Source organism: Suricata suricatta, chromosome 12 (genome assembly GCF_006229205.1).
Source record: "Suricata suricatta isolate VVHF042 chromosome 12, meerkat_22Aug2017_6uvM2_HiC, whole genome shotgun sequence".
In the NCBI taxonomy this organism is placed as follows: domain Eukaryota; kingdom Metazoa; phylum Chordata; class Mammalia; order Carnivora; family Herpestidae; genus Suricata; species Suricata suricatta.
Window position 1 is genome coordinate 4,513,104 of NC_043711.1, and position 9,454 is coordinate 4,522,557.

General features: G+C 42.2%; 1 protein-coding gene and 1 pseudogene across 1 annotated transcript in view; both read right to left on the reverse strand.

Moving 5' to 3' along the window:
- Positions 1 to 9,454, reverse strand: part of LOC115273440 (complement C3-like) — a 45,879-nt gene that overhangs the window by 32,703 nt on the left and 3,722 nt on the right. The gene's annotated exons all lie outside the window — the stretch shown is intronic.
- LOC115273154 lies at positions 3,115 to 3,533 on the reverse strand (annotated as a pseudogene).

Sequence of the window (9,454 nt, forward strand, 5' to 3'; positions counted from 1 at the left end):
GGATACCATATGTTTCCACTCATAATTCTAACAGGAGAACAGGAGAAACCTAATGGAGGATCAGGGGGAGGGGAAGAGGGAAAGAGAGTTGGGAAGAGAGAGGGATGAAAAACTTGAGAGACTATTGAATACTGAAAATGAACTGAGGGTTGAAGGGGAATGGGGATGGGGGAAAAGAGGTGGTGATGATGGAAGAGGGCACTTATGGGGAAGAGCACTGGATGTTGTACGGAAGCCAATTTGACAATAAACCATTAAAAAAAATACATACTTCCTGAACGAATAGGCCCTAGATACTCAATGAGCTTCCTTTAATATAGCAATACTAACAGGTGTAGAGTGCCTAACAAGCTTATAAAACTGACAAGAGACAGAAAGCTAGCCAAAATGATGAAACTGAAGAACTCTCCTCTAAAGAAATTCCAGGAAGAAGTCACAGCTACAAAACTGCTCAAAACAGTTATAAGCAACATCACAGAGAAAGAATTTAGAACAATTGTCATAAAATTAATCGCTGGGCTTGAAAAAAGCATGGAAGACTTTAGAGAGCTATTGATACAAAGACTATGGACCTTAAAAATGTCTGGGACAAGTTTAAAATGCTGTAAATGAGGTGCATAGTAAAATGGAGGCTGCCACTGCACAGATTGAAGAGGCAGAGAGAATACGTGAATTAGAAGACACGGTTGTAGCTAAAGAGGAAGTCTAGAGAAAGAGAGAAATTAATCTAGGAGCAGAAAAGAAGAATTCGAGAACTGCGTCATACAATCAAACAGAACAATATCCGTATCATAGGAATTTCTGAAGAAGAAGAAAGAGCAAAGGTCCTGAAGGGGTACCTGACAAATTATAGCTGAAAAGTTCCCCAACCTGGGAAAGGAAGCCGACACTGAAATCCAAGAGGCACAGAGAACTCCCCTCAGATGTAACTTGAATCCACCTTTGGAATGACATATTAGTGAAACTGGAAAAAAATAAGGATAAAGAGAGAATTCTGAAAGCTGCTCGGGATAAAAAGCCCTAACATACAAAGAGGAACATATCAGAGTGCTTACAGACATATCTACTGAAACGTAGCAGGCCAGAAAAAAATGGCAGAAAAATTTCACTGTGATGAACAGAAAAAATATGCAGTCAAGAATCCATTATCCAGGGAGCCTGTCATTCAAAATAGAAGGAGACATGGTAGGGGGCACTTGTGGGGAGAAGTACTGGGTGTTTTATGGAAACCAATCTGACAATAAACTATAAAAAACAGAAGGAGATTTCAGGGGGAACGCTCTCAGGTTTTCCCCATTAAGGATAACATTGGCTGTGGGCTTTTCATAAATGGCTTTTCTGATGTTTAATTAGGTTCCTTCTATCCCAACTTTCTCAAGGGTTTTTATTAAGAAGGGATGTTGTATTTTGTCAAATGCTTTTTCAGCATCTATCAACAGGATCATATGATTTTTTTTTGTTTTGTTGATGTGGTGTATCACATTAATGGATTTGCGAATGTTGAACCAGCCTTGTAACCCAGGAATAAATCCCACTTGATCATAATGGATAATAATTTTTATATGCTGTTGAATTCGATTTGCTAGTATCTTGTTGAGTATTTTTGCATCTGTATTCATTAAGGATATTGACCTGTAGTTCTCCTTTTTTTGTTGGGTCTCTGCCTGGCTTAGGAATCAGAGTGATATGGGCTTCATAGAAAGACTCCGGAGAAAACCCACAGCGAGCCCACCATGCCATGGGCAGCACAGTACCTTGCGTGAGGGTCACTCCAGCAAGTTCCCCGCTCGGCCCACCGGGTCCAGATTGCTCTTTCCTGATGACATCCAGATGGCCAACAGGCATATGAAACAATGCTCAGCGTCACTCATCATCAGGGAAATACAAATCAAAACAACACTGAGATACCACCTCATACCAGTCAGAGTCGCTAAAATGAACAAATCAAAAGACTATGGATGCTGATGAGGGTGTGGAGAGATGGGCACCCTCCTACACTCTTGGTGGGAATGTAAACTGGTGCAGCCGCTCTGGAAAACACTGTGGGAACTCCTCAAAAAACTATCGACAGAACTCCCCTATGACCCAGCAATAGCACTGCTAGGGATTTACCCAGGGGATACAGAAGTGCTGATGCATAGGAGCACATTACCCCAATGTTCATAGCACCACTTTCTACAATAGCCAAATTATGGAAAGAGCCTAAATGTCCATCAACTGATGAAAGGATCAAGAAGATGTGGTATATATATATACAATGGAGTACTATATGGCAATGAGGAAGAATGACATATGGCCATTTGTAGCAACGTGGATGGACCTTGATGGTGTCATGCTAAGCGAAATAAGTCAGGCAGAGAAGGATAGATACCATATGTTTGCATTCATAGGTCTAACAGGAGAGACCTGGCAGGAGACCATGGGGAGAGGAAGGGGGAAAGAGAGCTGTGGAGAGTGAGAGACACAGATCAAGGGAGACTACTGAATAGTGAAAACGAACCATGGACTGAAGGGGGAGGAGGAGGGAGGGAGGAGGTGATGGTCATGGTGGGGGGCACTTGTGGGGAGAAGCACTGGGTGTTATATGGAAACCAATTTGACAATAAATTATTATAAAAAAATAAAGAGAAAAAACAATTACAATTTTCATGCTAAAAACAGGAACAAAAAACAGGTTTTAACTGTACTGTCAACTCTTCTATTCAACAAACATTGACTGATTATTGTGTGATACTGTTGTTTTTCTAGGTGCTGGGGATACACAAGTAAGACATAATCGTTAGTTCCAGGGAACTTGTACCAGTGGAACGGGGCCAACATTAGTAGCCTTAAAGCTACCTCCCTTAGTCTGTATAATAAAGCTCAACTTCAAACTCTGGCATTCTTGGCATCTTCTTGCAAATTAAATAGAACAATGCTTTATCCATTTTTTTCTATTAATACTGCAGATAACATTACCTACTGATGAAATTAACTTCCATAGAAGAGTCTATGAATGTTTAGAGGACAGAAACCATTTAAAGATAAATATTGCCAGCATCAAATATGATATCAATATTCTGCTTTCACAAAAGTGAAGGAAACCAAAAAAATTTCATTCTGAATACACAGAACTACCGGAGACTACCTTATACTTATGGTACACGTGCAAATATCATAAATGAGCAAGTATGAATTATTACACAGCCAAATCAGTTGTCAGGCTTCAAAGAATCACAGCCTTCTTTCGAGAGGTCCCTCCATGTTTTAAGGAAACGTGCATTTTCTGTGCATTTGAAGTCAAGCTCTTCCACTTGAGTTGAGATTGCAGATGTGGCTTCAAGTAGTTTGGTTAATGAAAATGCAGCATCTTCGATCTGCAGCTCTCCTTCCTCCAGAGGGTCCACTGTTCGGCCACTGCTTCTGCTTGGAACTGGCCAGCCCAAACTCACTGGGACGCCGGGGGAAGATGTTGACGAGGCATCTGAAGACGAGGGAGACGAAGGAGACGACAGGGGTAGCAAAGAAATCTGCACCTCCTCAGGGTTTGCCATTGAGCAGGGCTGGGACTGCAGAATCCAACTTTAGCAGCCAAACCGACACCAACTGTCTTTCAAATTGCTCCCGCCCAACGGCCAGAAGTCCCGCCTCCTCCCAACCACAATCCTGCCTAGTATACTCGGGGTTCTCTGCCCAAATCCTCGGATACTAGTCATTTTCTCCCAACAGCCAATCAGACGTCAGTTAATTCACCTTGGGCTGTTCATAGCTCCTGTGCAAACCTCCAGTCAGGCTCAGAGAACACTTGAGCAGAGGACTACAACTCCCAGGATGCCATATGCGTCATTCCACCTCCCACTACTTTTGATGCAGGGCACTTTCTACTACCGGATCTGTGGGTCTTTCCAATCCATATTTTTCAATAATAACACTGAATGTAAATGAACTAAATGCTCCAATCAAATGACATAGGGTAGCAGAATGGATTTTTTAAAAATCCATCTATTTGCTGTCTAGAAGACACTCATTTTATTTTTTTTTATTTTTTTTCCATAATATTTTATTGTCAAATTGTTTTCCATACAACACCCAGTGCTCTTCCCCTTAAGTGCCCTCCACCTCATTTTAGACCTGAGGACACCTTCAGATTGAAAGTTAGGGGATGGAGAAATATCTATCATGTGACTGGAAGGCAAAAGAAAGTCAGAGTAGCCATATTTATATCAGACAAACTGGACTTTAAAGTAAAAGCAGTAACAAAAGATGAAGAAGGACTTTATATAATAATTATAGGGTCTCTCCATCAGGAAGACCTAACAATTATAGATCAACATGCCAAATTTGGGAACACCCAAATACATAAAAACAGTTAATCACAAACAAAAACAATCTTATTGATAAGAAAGTGCTAATTGCAGGAGATTTTAATACTCCACTTACAGAAATGGAGAGATCAACCAGACAATAAATCACTAAACAATGGACTTGAATGACACATTGGAAGAGATCAAATTGATAGATATATTTGGAATTCTACATCCTGAGGCTAGGGAATTCACTTTCTTCTCCAGTGCACATGGCACATTCTCCAAGATAGATCACATACTGGGTCATAAAGCGTCCCTCCATAAATATAAATGAATTGAGATCATACCATGCACACTTTCAGATCACAATGCTATCAAACTTGAAATCAATCACTTGAAAAAGTCTGGAAAACCTCCAAAAACATGGAGGTTAAAGACAACCCTACTGAAGAACAATCAGGACACCCAGGCAATTAGAGAGGAAATTAAAAATTATATGGAAAAAAATGAAAACGAAAATACAACAATCCAAACTCTCTGGGATTCAGCAAAGGCAGTCCTAAGAGGAAACTATATTGAAATCCAAGCCTATATCAACAAACTAGAAAACGTGCAAATACTAAATCTAACAGAGCACCTAAAGGAACCAGAAGGGGAGCAGCAAGTGCACCCCAAACCCAGCAGAAGGGAAATAATTAAAAAAATGGCAGAAATGAACAATATAGAATTAAAAAAACAGTTGAACAGATCAATGAAAGCAAGAGCTGTTTTTCTTGAGAAAAAATAAACAAAATTGATAAACCTCTAGCCAGAATCCTCAGAAAGAAAAGAGAGAACAATGAAGTAGAGAAAATCAAGAATGAAACTGGATCTATTACAAACAATACCTCAGAAATACAAGCAATCATCAGGGAATACTATGAAAAAATTATATGCCAATAAACTGGACAACCCAGAAGAAATGGACAATTCCTAAACACACATGCGCTACCATGTGGAAGAGAGAAAATCTGAACAAACCATAATCAGTGAAGAAATCTAATCAGTTTTCAAAAATCTCCCAAATGAATAAGAGCCTGTGCCAGATGGCTTCCCTTGATAAATCTTCCAGACATTTAGAGAGTTAATACCCATTCTTCTCAAGCTATTCCAAAAAAATAGAAGGAAAAGGAAAACTTACGGACTCATTCTACGAAGCCAGCATCACTTTGATTCCCAAACTACACAGAGAACCAACAAAAAAAAAAAAAAAGAGAACTACAGGCCAACATTCTTAATAAGTACAGATGCAAAAATACTCAACAGCATATAAAAAAAAGAATTATCCATCATGATCAAGTGGGATTCATTCCTGGGTTACAGAGCTGGTTCAATATTTGCAAAATCCATCAATGTGATCCATCACATTAACAAAAGAAAAGATAAAAACCATATGATCCTGTCGGTAGATACAGAAAAGGCATTTGACAACACACAGCACCCTTTCTTAATAAAAACCCTTGAGAAAGTCAGGATAGAAGGAACTTAAACATCATAAAAGCCACAAATGAAAAGCCCACGGCTAATATCATCCTCAGTAGGAAAAGCTCTCAGTCTTCCTGAGGTCAGAAACACAAGGATGTCCACTCGCACCACTGTTGTTTAATATAGTGCTGGAAATCCTACCATCAGCAATCAGACAACAAAAGGAAGTAAAAGGCATCAGAATTGGCAAAGATGAAGTCAAACATTCACTTTTCACAGATGACATGATACTCTAAGTGGAAAACCCGACAGACTCCACGAGAAGACTACTAGAACGGATCCATGAATTCAGCAAAGTCACAGGGTACAAAGTCAATGTACAGAAATCAGTTGCATTTTTATACACCAACAATGAAGCAACAGAGAGAGAAAGTAAGAATTTCACAATTGCGTGAAAAACCATTAAATATCTAGGAATAAACCTAACCAAAATGTAAAAGACCTGTATGATGAAAACTATAGAAGACTTTGAAGGAAATTGAAGACACAAAGAAATTGGAAAATGTTCCATGCTCATGGATCAGAAGAATAAACATTGTGAAAATGTTAATATTACCCAAAGCAATCTACACATTCAGTGTAATCCCAATCACAATTGCACCAGCATTCTTCTGAAAGCTAGAATAAACTATCCTCAAATTTGCATGGAACCACAAAACACCCCGAATACCCAAAGTAATATTAAAGAGGAAAACCAAGACAGAAGACCTCACAATCTCAGACTTTAGCCTCCACCACAAAGCTCTCATCATCAAGACAGTATGGTATTGGCACAAAAACAGACACATAGAACAATGGAATAGAATAGAGAACCCAGAACTAGACCCAGAAATGTATGGCCAATTAATCTTTGACAAAGCAGGAAAGAGTATCCAATGGAAAAAAAGACAGCCTCTTTAACAGGTTGTGCTGGGAGAGCTGGACAGCAACATGCAGAAGAATGAAACTAGACCACTTTCATACACCATACACAAAAATAAACTCGAAATGGATGAAGGACCTGAATGTGAGACAGGAAACCATCAAAACCCTCGAGGAGAAATCAGGAAACAGCCTCCTTGATCTCAACGCAGCAATTTCCTACTCAACACATCCCCAGAGGCAAGGGAATCAAGAGCAAAAATGAACTCTTGGGACTTCATCAAGATAAAAAGCTTCTGCAAGGCAAAGGAAACAATCCAGGAAACTAATAGGCAATTGATGGAATGGAGAAAATAGTTGCAAATGACATATCTGATAAGAGGCTAGTATCCAAAATCTACAAGAAACTCATCAAACTCTACACCTGAAATACAAATAATCCAGTGAAGAAATGGGCAGAAGACATGAATAGACACTTCTCCAAAGAGGACATCCAGATGGCCAACAGACACATGAAAAGATGCTCAGCATCACTCAGCATCAAGGAAATACAAATCAAAACCACACTGAGATACCACCTCAAGCAAGTCAGAGTGGCTAAAATGAATAAATCAGGAAATTACTGATGTTGGTGAGGATGTGGAGAGACAGGCACCCTCCTACACCGTTGGTGGGAATGTAAACTGGTGCAGCCGCTCTGGAAAACACTGTGGAGGTTCCTCAAAAGACTATCAATAGAACTCCCCTATGACCCAGCAATTGCACTGCCTGGGATCTACCCAGGGGATACAGAAGTGCTGATGCATAGGAGCACATGTGCCCCAATGTTCATAGCAGCACTTTCTACAATAGCCAAAACATGGAAGGAGCCTAAATGTCCATCACCTGATGAGTGGATCAAGAAGATGTGGTATATATACACAATGGAGTACTACATGGCAATGAGAAAGAATGAAATCTGGCCATTCAGGCAACAAGGATGGAACTCAAGGGTGTCATGTTAAGTGAAATAAGTCAGGTAGAGAAGGACAGATACTATATGTTTTCACTTTTTATATCTAACAAGAGAAATTTAGAGGACCATGGTGGGGGAGAGGGTGAAAAAGATTTAGGGAGACTGAGAGAGGCAATTCATGAGAGACTCTTGTATACTAGAAACAAACTGAGGGCTGAAGGGGGAAGGGGAACGGGAAGGAGGGTGATGGATATGGAGGAGGGGATTAGCACTGGGTGTTATATGGAAACCAACTTGACAATAAACTATAAAAAATACTTGCATGCATGCATGCATACACCAACTCACAGGCACACTTAACCACATGCACACGCATCCACACATGTAGGTGTATGTATGTCTGCACCTGTTCACACTTGGGGGCATGCACACCACACATGCACACACACCTACATGCACACACTCGTGCACATGCACACTCATGCAAACCGCACATATGTACCTACATGAGCACACCTGTTCACATGCATACTCATGCATGCACCCATGCACATGCACACTCAGGAATACCACATACGCACACGCACCTACCTATACACACCTGCACACCCCCATATGCATGCACACTTATACATACCACACATGCACATGTGTTCACACAGCTACATACACCCATATGTGTGCATAAGTGCACAGACACGCATGCCTTCACCTATACACATCTCCATGCACACATACACACATCACATGCATGTGTACACACACTGGAACCAATATGCACACATGACACACACACACAAAAGCCATTCTTGTATTTTGCACTTCGCTAACCACCATCTCAAACACTATACAGTATTTTCTTCATTACTAGGCTCCTTGCTTCTCACCCACCAGAATAGGAGCTCCGTAAGACCAGAGACTTTTGTCTCTCTTGTTCACACTGTGCCCTCAATCCTAGAACAGTGCCTGGCACACAGAGATGCTCTATAAATATTTGGTCACAGAGTAAATGAGGCGGCCACGGAGATCGGCTGGGGCCTCCCCCCTCCATCCCTACTGAGTCAGATGCTCCTGGGATGTGTGAGAGGCTGTATGAGTGAGAGTGAGATAGGGCCAGCCTGGGGGTGGGGGGACAGGAAGAGGAGGAGGGCCAGTGGGGAAAGGGGAGGGGCTGAATCCCTTCTCTAAAGGCTGAACCCTGGGACCCACGGGTGTCTGTCTGCAGTGTGCGAAGCCCAGGAGCATTGGGCAGTTGTGGTTTCCTCCCTGCCCTCAGGGACCAGCCGTGCCAGCCCAGCCCCAAGGGGCCTCCTCTGCTCAGCATGGAGGGGACAGTTGTGCAGCCCTCTGTGTTTGTGGTGGATGGGAGGGGGAGGGAGCCCTGGGGCAGATCAGATTCAACCGGGTCAAGTTTACCTTCCAGTTAATGACTGATGAGTAGGGGGGAGGGGAGGCCTGGGTTCTGGTGGGGGAAACTCTGGCCACAGGTCCTGGAGGGAAAGTGTCATAAGGCAGTGTAACAAGGACCCCATTCTGGAAGTGGGGGCCAGGAGAGGATGGCCGTCCCTGCTGCTCCCAGGCCTGGCATCACCCCTGGAGGGTGAGGGTGGGGGGTGCAGCAAGGAAATTACTGCACTCAAGGGGGTGTGGGGTGGGGGAAGGGTGCCTGGACTCCCCCTACACATAAATCATCCCCACTTTCTTCCCCTTCTTCTCTCCTTCCTCCAGCTGGGGAGGCCAGACAAAACACAGGACCCCAGTTCAACTGGAATGGCAGATGCATAGCACACCCTTTGTTGGGGTTAAGTGCGTCCCAGAGACCCCAGTT